This window comes from Hemicordylus capensis, chromosome 16 (genome assembly GCF_027244095.1).
Source record: "Hemicordylus capensis ecotype Gifberg chromosome 16, rHemCap1.1.pri, whole genome shotgun sequence".
NCBI classification, from domain to species: domain Eukaryota; kingdom Metazoa; phylum Chordata; class Lepidosauria; order Squamata; family Cordylidae; genus Hemicordylus; species Hemicordylus capensis.
The window spans coordinates 13,558,595-13,572,233 of record NC_069672.1 but is presented as its reverse complement, the minus strand read 5'-3'; the positions used below and the strand labels follow the sequence as shown (position 1 = coordinate 13,572,233).

General features: G+C 44.6%; 1 protein-coding gene and 1 long non-coding RNA gene across 10 annotated transcripts in view; one reads left to right on the top strand and one right to left on the bottom strand.

Moving 5' to 3' along the window:
* Window positions 1-1,509: 1,509 nt before the first annotated feature.
* LOC128338418 (uncharacterized) lies at window positions 1,510-4,815 on the bottom strand. Its single transcript, XR_008312610.1, has 3 exons — window positions 4,522-4,815; window positions 3,995-4,168; window positions 1,510-2,174 (listed from the first exon to the last, which is right to left on the bottom strand). It is a non-coding gene; the product is annotated as an uncharacterized LOC128338418 (long non-coding RNA).
* A 245-nt stretch (window positions 4,816-5,060) lies between these two features.
* Window positions 5,061-13,639, top strand: part of RERE (arginine-glutamic acid dipeptide repeats) — a 272,298-nt gene continuing 263,719 nt past the window's right edge. For 7 of the 9 annotated variants that reach the window (XM_053280800.1, XM_053280796.1, XM_053280798.1 and 4 more), the window contains exons 1-2: window positions 5,061-5,283; window positions 5,818-5,891. The gene's annotated coding sequence lies outside the window, so the exon portion shown is untranslated. The remainder of the gene's footprint in view (window positions 5,284-5,817; window positions 5,892-13,639) is intronic. The other 2 variants (XM_053280802.1, XM_053280801.1) reach the window with 1 other exon arrangement.

Here is a 13,639-nt window from a genome sequence, read left to right as displayed (position 1 = left end):
GTAGGTATTAGACTACATTTCTATCAGACTTGGGGGTTATGGGAGTTGTAGTCCACAAGCAGCTGGAGCAACATAGTTGACAAAGTTATGTACCCCAGTCGTGGACAAAATTAGATTTAATATACCACTACTCACCAGTCTGCATTTTCTCACACTTTTTAATTGTCATTAGTAACATCAAGCAAGATGGCAACACTTTCAGAAATGCCAATTTTCGTGATTTGACATCAACTACCCAAAACAAAACACCTGTTTTTAGGTGGATACTTAACTGGCTAAGGAACATGTCAGAAGTTAGGTTTTCTGAAATGTCACCTTACAAATAAAAAATGGGTATTGAATGCAGACATTCCACTTGTGAGGATCTTGGTTTTACAAAACTACATTTATCTGAGGGGAGGGGGTTGTGTATGAGGCGCCGGGGGGGGGGGAGCCCACCACCCAGAGGTATGTGCATGCCCCCCCCCGTGCTTCCCCTGCAACTGGTATTGAGAGACATGATAACTCTGAGGCTGGAGGTGGTCCATAGCCACCAGACTAGTCGCCATTGATAGACCTGTCCTCCATGGATTTGTCGAAGCCCCTTTTAAAGCCATCCAAGCTGGTGGCCATCACCACATCCCTGGCAAATCATTCCACTGATTGTGTGCTGTGAAAAAGTACTTCCTCCTGTCTGGTCCTCAATTTCTCAACTTTCATGGGGTGACCCCTGGTCCTAGTGTGAGAGAGCGAGAACAATTTCTCTCTCCACTCCATGCATACTTTTATACACCTTGCTCATGTCTCCCCTTAGTTGCCTCTTTTCCAAACTAAAGCACCTCAAAAGCTGTAGCCTTGCCTCATAAGGAAAGCGTTCCAGGCCCCTGGTCATCTTGACTGTCCTCTTCTGCACCTTCTCCAGTTCTACAATATCCTTAAGATATGGTGACCTCCAGATGTGGCCGCACCATAGATTTGTATAAGGGCATTCTAATATTAGCATTTTTAAGGAACAGAAAAGAATTTGCCTTAGACTATAGCAGACCTGTGGTTCATCTAGCTCCAGTACTGTCTTCAGTGACTAGCGGTGGTGCTCTGATGTCGGATGGGGTCCTTCCCAGCCCAAGACGCTGGAAGATGCTGCCAGGTACTGAACCTAGCCCCTTCTATGTGCAGAGTGGATGCTCTAGAAGGGTACATTATGTTGCTGTCACCTCCAGACCTGCTAGGTAGGTCAGTAGGAGCATTCTCTTCTCACAGGCTAAGGTGTGTGTTTATGCATGGCTCCCCTGTGAATGCAGACAGGTGGCATTCAACCCATGGAACTTCCTAATTAGCAGCTCAGTCTCTGTCAGTACATGACACAAATTTGTGACTTGCAAGTGGTTTTGCATTATGCAGATTCTGATTTGCACAATGCAGAAGCATGATAATGCAATCAGCTTGGAGATTGCAGGTGTTCTGCAAGTCAAGTGACGCTGGCATTTTTAGAAGTGCGCGCACACACACACACACACACACCTCTCTACCTCTGATTGGCCCGTAGTGGCATACTTTTTAATTTCTCCTTTATCAACAAGATAACAAAGCAGGCCAAGTCTCTCAAACAATTCCAACCCTTGCAATACAAATTTCAGACTTTTTAAATCTATTTTGTCTTTCACTCATAATCCCCCTTGAACCAGACTTGGGTGTTCCTGGTAGGCCTCCTCTATCTTTAACAACTGCGCGCAGCCCGAACACTTCACCCGTGAAACGTTATCCATTCCTGCATCTCCGTTGTGTGTATGTGAAGTTATCTGTTTAATTTCCGCCTGCCAGACACAAAGGTGGCGACTTTAACGAGAGGTGAGTCAAGAGTTTGCTTTTCCCATTGGTGGCTGACTCAGCGTCCTTTGACCACAAATTCACCTCTCGAGTGTGTCAATAAATCAGAGGAGAAAATCTGAGTTCAAGGATTGTTATCTGAGCATGAACGGACTGAATAAATAACCATCCTAGCAGCGGTTACACACAGATATACAGAGCCAAGAGCAACCGTGGGTGTCTGAGAATTGATGCTGTTGCTGGCTGGGGCATTTGGAATAAACCTTCAGCCCCCTAAGTGCACTGGTCTTCTTGAGTCTCTCAAAATATGTTATCATGGAAGAAAAGGGCGTAGAAGCTCAAATCGTGGGGGAGTGGAAGAAGGTCGTCTGTGAAAGCCAATCAGAATATTATACGGTAAGCTAATCACCATATTGACATTTGCCTGTTTAATTAGCCTTTCATTCTGCTTTTACAGCGTGCTGAGGAGAGGCCATGACTCATCCATCATGATCGGAGGCCCAGTTGCAATTTCCTGATTGCAGAATAAATTTTTGATGGTCTCCTTTATTTAATTGGATGGGATGAGACGCCTCTCTTGGTCCCTGGATGTGGGAACTGGAGCCGCTTTGCTACTATTTATTAGCTTCCTTCTCCGATATTCATATGTGTGCAATGTCCATAATATAGCAGAACATATTTCTATGCTGCGGTTCACATGAGTTTAGAGTCCAGTGGAGAATGTTCAGAAGCCGACTGCAAGAACGGGATTTTGCACATTGCCTGGTCAATATCCATAATCACCAAGTGACACTGGAGAGTATGCAAAAGTGTGCGGCATCCATCTGGTACTGTATAAAATGTCTAGTCCATTGCTCAGGGACTATGCACATTGCCTGTGAAGAATGCAAAACATCCATGATCACATTCTCTGTCAGGGATCATCCACATTGACTGGGAAATGTGCAGAATCCCATCGGCATTGTACATTTATGTATATTCTCTGTGTGAAAGTGTACGGGTGTTGGTGTTTGCACACATTTTGTTTAACTCAAATGACTCAGCATATAGACATGTGCATGTTGTGTGTTTTTAAATGATTTATTTTGTTGTTAATATTATAATATTAGAACCATAGAATTGGAGGAATTCTGAGAGCCCACTCATTAGATAATTGGTTCAATTGTCAAGCTGCTATTACTGTTAAGACTTTGATCCCAATGTTAAGCCAAAATCTATCCTCTTCTATGGAAAGAACAAATCTGCTTTATACTGGGTCATATCAACATAATATGTGAATGACTGTACCAGTGTACACTTGTTGAATGAGTATTGAACTAGTCCCCTACTAACTGAGCAAAGAGGCACCTTTTCAAATTTTGCTGATTCTTTTTATTGAGCAGGGGGAGAGCAACTGGCCCTATCCATCCCCAGCACAGTGGGGTTGCTGGTGTCTTTCTTATGTTTATTTTTTAGATTGTGAGTCCTTTGGTGACAGGGAGCCATATTTATTGATTTATTTTTATCTATGTAAACCACTTGGGGAACTTTTGTTGAAAACTGGTATATAAATATTCGTTGTCGTATTCGTAATGTAATATGTGAATGGGCTTAATGTTTCCAGGAGAACTAGATGCCAAACTCTAGTACCAGCTTTGTACAGAGAACCTTTCTGAAGACTTCCAATAGTGTACAATGTCCTCATTTTAATGTTTTCAATTGTGTTTTTAATAGTGTTAACATTTTAAATTTTAATTGTTGTAATGTTTTAATCTTTTAAACTGTTGTTTTTACTGTTTTGCTGTAAACCGCCCCGAGGCTTGTGTTTTGGACGGGATACAAATGTTTTAACCAATAAATAATTAATTAATAATAATAATGTTCCATTGCTAGCAAAATGCGAATTTTTGTTGCATTTGAATATGTGAACGAATATGACGAATACAGATATGACGAATATTCACATACTGCTTTTCAACAAAAGTTCCCAAAGCAGTGTACATAGATATAAATTAAAAAAAGATGGCTCCTTGTCCCCAAAGGGCTCACCATCTAAAAAAGAAACCTAAGGCAGACCCCAGCAACAGCCACTGGAGGGTGTTGGGGATGGATAGGGCCAGTTGCTCTCCCCCTGCTCAATAAAGAGGACCACCACTTTGGAAAGGTGCCTCTTGGCTCAGTTAGTATTATGACGACTAAGAATACTTACATCCCGCTTTTCAACCCAAAGGTTCGGAAACCAGTTTACACACAGCGAAAGGAATGTCTCAAAGGAGCTGGCAATACAGTCTGAAGAGGAGACAGCAGCTGCCACAGCCACGGGGAACCATGCAGTGCGGGATGGAAAGCAATCCACTTAGCCGAGATTGGGTGGTGGAATTCCCTGAGGAAAAAAGAAATATGTGAGGGAAACCACAAATTAGTTTATTTAAAAAATATGTAGGGCACTTGCTGATTCTTTCCCTGACTACACAGATCCATACGTATTTTATTTATTTGAAGGGGACATTTTACTTGTATATATTTTATTTCCTGGCCATATTATTGACACACAGACAGACAGAAAGACATCCACTCAGCTGAAAGGGTGGTGTGTGTGTGTGTGTATATCTATCTATCTATCTATCTATTTAGAGAGAGAAAGAGAGTCAGTCAGTCAGTTAGTTATAGTTACAGTCACAGACCAGTACAATATGAACAGTACATGAAATAAAAGATTAAAATAACTTAAAATACCTTTAAACCCAGAAGAAATCCCAGAAGAAAATGAAAATACGTGGAAATAATGATTTATTTTATTTAAAAATATGTAGTGTATGTGTGTGTATATATAAGTGTATACACATCACACACTGCCCCATACAAAAAGATATGTCTATATCTATCTCGATCGCACTGGTGATTATACTTGTTTTATTTCCTGGCCACACTATTTATTATAAATAGACACATACAGCTGGGAGAAAACCCACGTGAAGAAGAAAAGCTCTCCAGACCAGGAAATAAACCCGCGTTAGGGGGAACCCGGGGGGGGCGGGAAGGGGGCTTCCGCGCACGCGTACCATCTCCAACCGTCCCGGGCGCGAGGGCGATGACGTCAGCAGCGTCTCCAGCAGCGGCCCCGCCCCCGTCCGGGGCGCGAGCGAGGGCGAGCGTTAAATCACTCCCGCCCCTTCGTCCCGATTGGCCAGGCCTCCTGTGCCGGGGTCACGCGGGCGCCTCGGTCCCACCTCCCCTCCCCCGCCTCCACGCACCGGGTCGGAAGCCAATGAGGAGGCGCGATACTGGCATGTGACGCTGGCTGGCCTGCCTGAGGGTGGTTGCTGGGTTGTGTGAAGAGGAAAGGAGGGGTGGGGGGGAAAGAGGAAAAGGAGATTAATTATAGGAGGTGGAAGAGGAGGAGAAGAAAAAGGAAAAGAGAAGGCTGTTGCTGCTGCTCGTGCCCTGTCCCCTCACCCCCTTTTGCATAGCTAGCTCCCTACAGAGAGGGAGAGGAAGGTGTGTGTATATATTATTGAAGCAGGCTGGACTGTTCCCTCCCTCCTCCTCACAGCTCGCCCACCTCCCTGGCTTCCTCCCTCAGCCCATTGGCTTCCTCCTCCTCCCTCCCTCCTCCTCCTTTTCTCTTCTGAGCACATTGCCTCCTCCTCCTCCAACAGCCTCCCAGCCTTGTCCCCTCCTCTCCCCTTTTTGTGTGTGTGCGCCCCCCTCCCCTGGAAATGCTGAAGGACCTGACTCCATAAGCATCAGAGAATCCCACAGAGCCGGCCTCTCTCTCTCTCTTTCCCCCCTTCACTGCTCCCATTCATAACAGAAGCCCCCTCCTCTCCATATCTCTGCACTCCTCCCTCATCTCTTTCTCTATCTCTTCTCCCCCCCCCACTGCCTGTCTGCAGCTTCCATGGCCTTCTCTCTTTCCTCACGCCCTCAAATCCCGAATATGCCCACATTCTAGCCCTGACCCACACCTTCTGCACCCCACCCTTTCTCTCTGCCCCCCTCCCCAATTTTTTAATTTCTTTTTCCTTTTAGACATTGGTTGGGATCTTCCTCTCCACCAGCAAAACCAGACAAATCCTACTGATGGTGTAATTTGCCAGGAAAAGGTAAGGAAGGAAGTTGCCAGCATGATGGCTTTTGTGTTGGGATTCTGTATCCAATCCACTGCTGGTTTTTTTCAGGAGTAAATTGGGTTGTGGGGGTGATGGTGGTAGGCTGTGTATGCTTTGGGTGAGTGGGGGTGTCTTTGGGTGGGGAAAGCTCCCCTTTCAGCATCTAGTGTAGTGCTAGTTTCGCATGTGACTTTTGAAAAGGCTTTTATTGTTTTGAAAAGGCTTTTATACACACTGCATTTGGAGGGAGAGCACTGCAAATCTCCTAAATCTGGGTTGTCTTGAATTTATTTCCTCTTCTCTCCATGGAGTGTCTGGGTGGCTTTTTTTGTTGGTTAGGAATCAGAATGAGTGGGACATTTCAATCATGCTGCTTGAATAAATATGGGGAGGCCATGTGGGTGCGATTCAGGAAGAGGTTAAAACCGACAGTTTGTCCCATGGCTTTCTGCCCTTCCTGGAACTGTTGATCTCTGGCTAGTACTTTGGTGTGTGTGTGTAGATAGATAGATAGATAGATAGCCAAGTGCTGTGATGTTATGAACCTATGATTTTAAAAAAAGACAGTATTGTCTTGTGAAAGAAGACAATTATTGTCTTATGAATACACTGGAAAGACTTGACATAATGTAAGATAGTTGGGGTGAAGAAAAACTGTTTTCTGGACTCTGTATGTAGACTTAATGTTTGTTTTTTCTTCCCTCCTTCCTGTTTTTTATTTTAGCACAATTTGTATGTAAACTGTTTTTGTTGGTAGTAAATGACTGCTTGTGTTTGTTTATGAAAGAAACCAAAGAAAGAAGGGTGGCTTGGGGAAGATTTTTAACTTGTTACCCATAGTGAATGAACTCTGTGGAGACTTTTAGTTGCATTAAGAGAAATGTAGTTGAGTATGGGTGAGAAGAATTTTAAACTTGTATCCTTCTATGAAATCACTACACTTCTGTGAGATTCTATGTTTTTGTTTTTTGCTTTACTTTATTTAGCAGCTATCTTTGCCTACCCTGTCATCTTAAAGTTTGGAAGACATTTGGGGGAAAGGAATGCAGAGGTTGAACTCATGAAAACTGTAACTGTTGAAGTTGGCTGTAAGACGACAATATGATTCATTCATTCATCTTCTGCAGCATGTAGTTTGGTTTGGTATATTTTTGAACACTGGCTTGCTTTTAATTCACTGACTGGCTTTGCTGATTCCTTGCTTGGGAACAGTTTTGTCCCAGGGTGTTATATGGCCAGGGCATTTTAGAAAACATTTATACAGCTCTGTGTTTTTGGAAGGGCAGATCCAGTTTCCAATCTGTTTTGCTTGTGTAAATGAAGCTCAAGTCACTGCTGCAACTGAGACACAGGCTAGGCCTCTGTAGTTTTGAAATTGCATTTCAGGGTTCAGAATGCATTTATGTTTTTAATAATACCTGCCCCCCCCTCCCCCATGTAGTATGTTCCATAACAAACAAAGGTTTGCTTGGGTTAGGATACATTTTATCAAATTGTGGAATTATGGTGTATATTGGTGCTGCTGCTACTACGCTTATGAACGTTTAATTTGATTCTCACTGCCAGGTGCTAAATATATATCTCACAACACCTTTTTTGCTGTGTTTTTGTTTGACACAAGGAGCCTGAAGGGTGAGGGGGAGGGAGGAACAAATTGGTATAGTTGTATAAAATTTATTTGTTGATTAAAAGAATGACTTTGTTTTCTTCCTGGAGCTTGCCCTGTAATTTTATTTACCAGGGTTGCTTTCTTTTTTAAAAAATAACTGCTTGTGGGTGGAGAATAGTCTTGCTAATCAGTTGGTGAGGAGCAAAGAGAGGGAGAGACCTACACAATGCCTAGGGTGGGTGGGATCTTATTGTTCACTCTCCATACTTGGGACCATGCTCGCTTAAAGAGAAATGCGCCTCCTTTCTCAGATTTCCTCCCCATCACCTGGGGAGACTTGCCCCTTTACGCCTGTCTTTACAAGATTAGAAAGAGAGGCCATCCGAGGTAAACAACAAGAAGAAAAAACCTAAAACCCAGCTCTAGTCCTTGTCTTCCTCTCCCCTTTGCTTAGGTTGGCGGCTCCTGCTGTTCCTCTGTTTGTGAGAGTGGAAACAGTAAACTTTAGCCTCCTTGCTCAGGTGCTTCTCTGCCTTCCCCCTCTCTTGCACCCCCTTCCCCAAAACTTTCTAGGGAAAGAAGATATTTTATTTTGGTTTCTGGATAGTTGTTATACTGGCTTTTTTTTGAAGTGGAGTATGGTTGTGAGCTAAGATGAATGAGAATACACTAAAGGGCTAGAACATGGGAGGTGGGATGGTGGGTTATAGCCAGTATATGGGCAGAAGGGAGGGGTGTGCATATGGGTATGAGAGTGGCACCGAGCTTTGCACACACTGTAATTAAGCACTGCTGATATTTTTGTAGCATTTCTGACTCTGCCAAGTACTTCTGTAGTCTTACTCTCCCCCTCTTCCCTTGTGAGAACTAATTATTCCCATTTCTTCCCCGTTTTACAGATGAAGAATGGAGGGCAAGGGAATAACTTGTCCAAGTTTTGTTTATGGCTAAGTTGGGACTCTAACTCCAGATCCCCAGGTTGTTGCGTCATCTTACAAGCATTTTGCATTTCCTTTAAGCGAGTGGCATGCTGCAGTTCTCCATGTTGTCTTTCCCATTAAAACATCAGTGGTGTTGCGGACTATGGTGATGAATAGATGTGTCTGTGGGGAACTGTTTTCTGCCCTTTTCTACAGATTTGGGACTGATACGCAGCTAATTTTAATGCCAATAATGGTGCAAGGTAGGGTCGGCCAAAAAATGGCTGAACCTTAAATGTGGGTTTCTGATATTTGAACCTCAAACCTGATCCTGTAGTGAATAAACTCCAAAGTGTGTCTAGCTCAAGAACCAGAATAAAGACTTAAACATCAAACAAACGTAGCTAACGGAGGTCAGAGAGTTCGATGGTTTCTCAAGTACTTCCTCAGTTTATGATTAATCTACAGAATTCTCTGCCATAGAATGTGGTGATGGTCCCCAGCTTATGGCTTTTAAGTTGGGTTTAGATCTGTCCTCCATGAATTTGTCTGTCAGTGGCTACTTGTCTGGATGACTCTAGGCTATCTCCAGGTCCAGATGCAGGATGCCTCTGGATACCAGTTGCAGAGAAGCAGTGATGGAAGGGGGCATGCCTTCATACTCTGGTTGTGTGCCTTACCAAGTCATCTGATGGACCACTGTGTGAAACAGGGTGCTGGACTAGATAGACCCTAGGCCTGATCCAGCAAGGCTCCTCTTATGGAACTGCAAGATATGTTCTTATCTGGTAATGAATTTTAACTCTCAAAGCAAGAGTGTTTACATTCAGGAGATCTTTCCATTTAAGGCAGAACTAGTCTGTGTAAAGGGATCTCGAGTCTTCACGTGTGTTTGAGAACATGGTCTGATCCAGCAAGGACCTTCTCAAGGCCCATTTACACCAGGATTCTTTGGGATAATCCCAGCTACCATCAAGCGTGCCCATAGGCTGTTTTCTGCCCTCCCTTGTCCACAAAAAACTCAAGGATGAAAAGCTTGGCCTTCAGCTTAGTCCGCTTTAACGTCCCATCTTTTTCTTTCTTTCTTTTTTAACTTGCAAGCATTCTTGGCTCCCCTTCAAATGTATAAGTGGTGGCCTTTGGCAAGATATGACAAATATTAACTAATCTCCTTCTAATGAAATTCCACCTTGGCTTCTCTAGTAACCAGATTCCTTGGCTTCAAGTTCACAACCCCTTTTGTGTACTGTTGCCCTTGTACGGCTCTTTCCTTGTTTTTCCTTCTTCTTCTTTCTCTCGTCTTTTAGATCAGCATCTAAGGAGTTTCTCAGGGCTCCATCTTGTCCCCCACTGCTGTTTGACTTCCATAGGAAACCTCTTGAGGAGTTGTCTGTAGACTTGGGGTGCAGTGTTGCCAAGTATGTGGGTGATGTCTAGCGTGTGCGCTCTTTCTCTTCCCCTCTCTCCTGGTGGAATTTCTACATCAGCACCTGAGGATCTATAGTGGGCTGGGTGAGGGCTAGCAGATTTCTTCCAGGCAAGGTGGAAGAGCTGTTGGGCAACAGGAAAACTGTTCTAGGGCTGGTGATGGAACATGTTGTGAGCAGGGTGGCATTCCCTCGGAATAATAAGATTTGCGGCTGGGGGTGCTCCTAGACTGCTCTTTTCTGGACCCTTGGTGGGCAGCTGTGGCCAGGGCGCCTGGGCACAGCTTGGTCCCATCCTGTTTAGGCTATTGAAATAGGCTTCCTTTTGAAGAGTGCTCAGAGGCTGCAGCTGGTGCAGCAGGCGGCTGATGGGGGCTCAGGATTCTGAGGATATGACACAACTGCTGTTTGGTCTACTCTGGGTTTGGTTGCTTCTCTGAGCTGAACTTGTTTGCTGGTTACCACCTTTGAACCCCTAAATGTTTGAGTCTAGGGTACTTGAAGGGCCACCTGCTTCCTCATGATCCTTCTTGTCCTTTTGAGAGCTGCTGCCCCACGTCTTTCTGGGAGGTGCATGGAACAGGGCTTTCTCAGTTCCGGCGCCCAGATTTTATGAGTGCCTTTCTTCAGGTGTCTCGTCTAGTCATAGGCTGGTGAAGGTACCCTTGTCTAGACAGGCCTCTATATTGAATTAACTTTTACCTGTTGAACTGCCGACCACATTTCATAATATGTGCTTGCACTGTTCAGAGGATGAGGCCATCGTTCAGTGGTAGAGCCACTGCTTTGCATGCAGAAGGGCCCAAATTCAATCCCGGTTGTCTCCAGGTAGAGCTTGGAAAGATCCACCTGAAAGGAAGGACACTACCTGTCAGTGTAGATTTCACCTGGCTCTTCCCAAGAGATTTCTGCATGTCTTAAATGTGACGTGGGCTTTGCTTTCCTGGTCACTAGTGCTGTTGGTTGTTTTTTGGGGGGGGGGGGTTGAGGCAGCTTCCCTCATTTATGCTGCAATCTGAGGCACACTTTCCTGAGAGTAATCCTCACTGAAGATAATAGGGTTTATACTTCCAAGGAAATATGCCTAGGATTGTGCTTGGGGTTTCTGCCCCAGGGGGATCTAAATATCCTGTGGTCCTGATGCCGTCTGCTCCATCTTAATTATAGATGGGGAGGCACGAGGAGTGTGTCCTCTTACTTTGGGAGACCTGCAATGGCATCCTTTGTGAATCCCTGATGTAGTAGAAATATTGGGAATTGGAGCCAGGCTAATTGCCATGGCAAGCTGCTTGCACTGTGTGTCATCTCCAGTAAATTGGAAAGCATCACTACACATTCCTAGGTGATAAGTGAAATTAAAACAAATCTTGGGCTTAAAAATGAGCCAGGATGCGAAGAGCGGGGAAAGGAGGTGCTTACTCTAATGCAACCTAAATTGACCTGGGCTCTGTTTATCTTTGATTTATCTCGTCTGCAGAATATAAATGAGTCCGGCCTCATCATGTATGCATGTGCCCCTTTACACTAATGGGAGTTCTATTTGTTTTGAGATGGTGAGTGTGCGGGGGGCAGAGCTCTGTTCTGCTTTCTCCTCAGAGATTCCCCATCAATGAATATGATACTCGCTTGCTTTTGTCTCTGCAGTATGTTTTGGCCAAAAAATAAAAGATACTGAAATGTGTACTTATTGCTTTTCAAAGAGACTTTGATTCCCCCCACTCCTCTTCTGGATAGGCAGAGTCCATAGGGAAGCTACTCCTATGTTCCAGGGGCCATTGGAACATAGGAAGCTGCCTTAAACGGAGTCAGACCCTTGGTTCATCTAGCTCAGTTTTATCTTCTCTGGCTGGCAGCAGCTCTCCAAAGTTTCAGGCAGGATTCTCTCCCAGCCCTACCTGCAGATGCACCCAGGAAGTGAACATGGGATATTCTGCATGTAAGCAGATGCTCTACCACTAAGCTATGACCCCACCCTCCCCACAAAACATGGGAACCTGCCTTATTCAATATCAGACCATCGGTCCATCTAGCTCAGTATTGACACTGACAGGCAGCAGCTCTCCAAGGTTTGAGGCAGAAGTTTCTCTACCTCCTACCTGGAGATGTGAACTTCTGCGTGCAAGCAGATGCTCCACCACTGAGCTATGGCCCCATAAGGGGAATATCTTACAGCAGGCAGCACTAGCTCATAGTTCCCCATCCAAATGCCAACTAGGGTACACCCTGCTTTAAAAAGGGAGACAATTCATGTGTGCTACTTCAAGACCAGCTCTCCTCCCCAAGATCAAGTGTCTCAAATTCTAGTTGGCAAAGTCGCCTTTTAAAAAAACTAAAGAGAAACAGGGATTGTATTCTGATTTGAGGATGGGTTGGAGCGTGGGCTCCCCTGGGGCGCACAAATCTTGGTTGGTTGGTAGCAAAATGGCAGCTGCTGCTGACTCGACTCCAGGATGGGCAGGCACTTGTTTCTGACATCATGCTGACCCTTGGAGGCTTTTGGATGCGTTGGAAGCCCAGCATTGGGTCAAAGTCAACCTCTTTCTGAGTTTCAAGCTTGTGCAGAGGACAGGACAGTTTGTTCTTTATTTTAAATAATAAAACAGTTACGCTGAGCTTGAGAGGCACTCGCCATGGTGTGGGAAGTTATGCTCCTTTGCTGTGTTCCTGCAGAGGTCACCTATGTGACTTGTTTTTTTAAACTTTGAGGAAATGGAACTGATTTAGTATTGAGATTAAGCCAAATTAATTGTGAGCTCTTCTGGACAAAGGGCTGATAGGCAACACCTGGACCCTTCCTGCTTTGAAATATAGAGAATGAGAACATGGCGGATGGTTTTTCTCCCAACCTGAGAGAGGAAAAGTATGGCAGACCTATGGATCTTCAACTTTTTACCCGCTTGCATGAAACAAATTTGGTGTCTTGTTCTTTAAAAGGCCGTTCCTGAACTACTTATAGCCTTTAGTTCTCTTTTTCAACATGTGGTTCTTGGGGTTTCCGATTTGGCAACTTTGATCTTTCCCTGACAGAGGATGAAAAGAATACTTGAAATTTTGTTTTCGAAAGCGCCGCCAGACACTGGTGTCTCTAGCAGTTCCAGAGGGGGTGTCTTGAGCTGCTTGGAGGTTATTCCGCATTTTGACTTCCTTTCGGAAGGCTGCATCAACACTTTCCTTTGACTTTGCAGTTTGCTTCTGGAAAGTGGCCAGTTGCGATCTGTGTGTTGTGATGACTCTTTTATTCCTTCCTTGGGGCCAAGTAAACTGGTGAGGGTTGAATTCTTTTGGGAGGCACCAAGGACTCAGTTCTGGAGTAAGGTCTTCAAGACATGCTGGGCAGATGGGAAGGTTTAGAAATGGCTTGTGGGTTTTTGCTTTCTTGTGTGGTTTGAAAGCAAGGGGAGCGGTGGGAGGCAGCATCCTTCTTTGTTTCTAAAACAAACCACATTAGAAACTGGTTTAGCTAGAATCCACAACACTTTTAATAGCATTCTTTGAACTGGTGAGTGAGCAGGTATGAAAGGAGGGCTGGAATTTCAAGATGTGGACCTAATACAATGCTAATATTTGCTGTGTGCGGAGAACTCCAGGTTTGAATGGTACACTTTAAAACACAGCTGCTTGCCTCCCCTTGTATTTTGCATCTCTCCCTTCTGTGGTTAGGTTCTGTTCAGAGAGAGCAACTAGTGTGTGTACCTTGGGTTGAAAAAAACAGACTTCAGATGGTCTAGGGAAAGCATGCTTCGCCTGAAGAAGGGAAGCCTTCACCAGTTTTCTTTGGATTAGGAG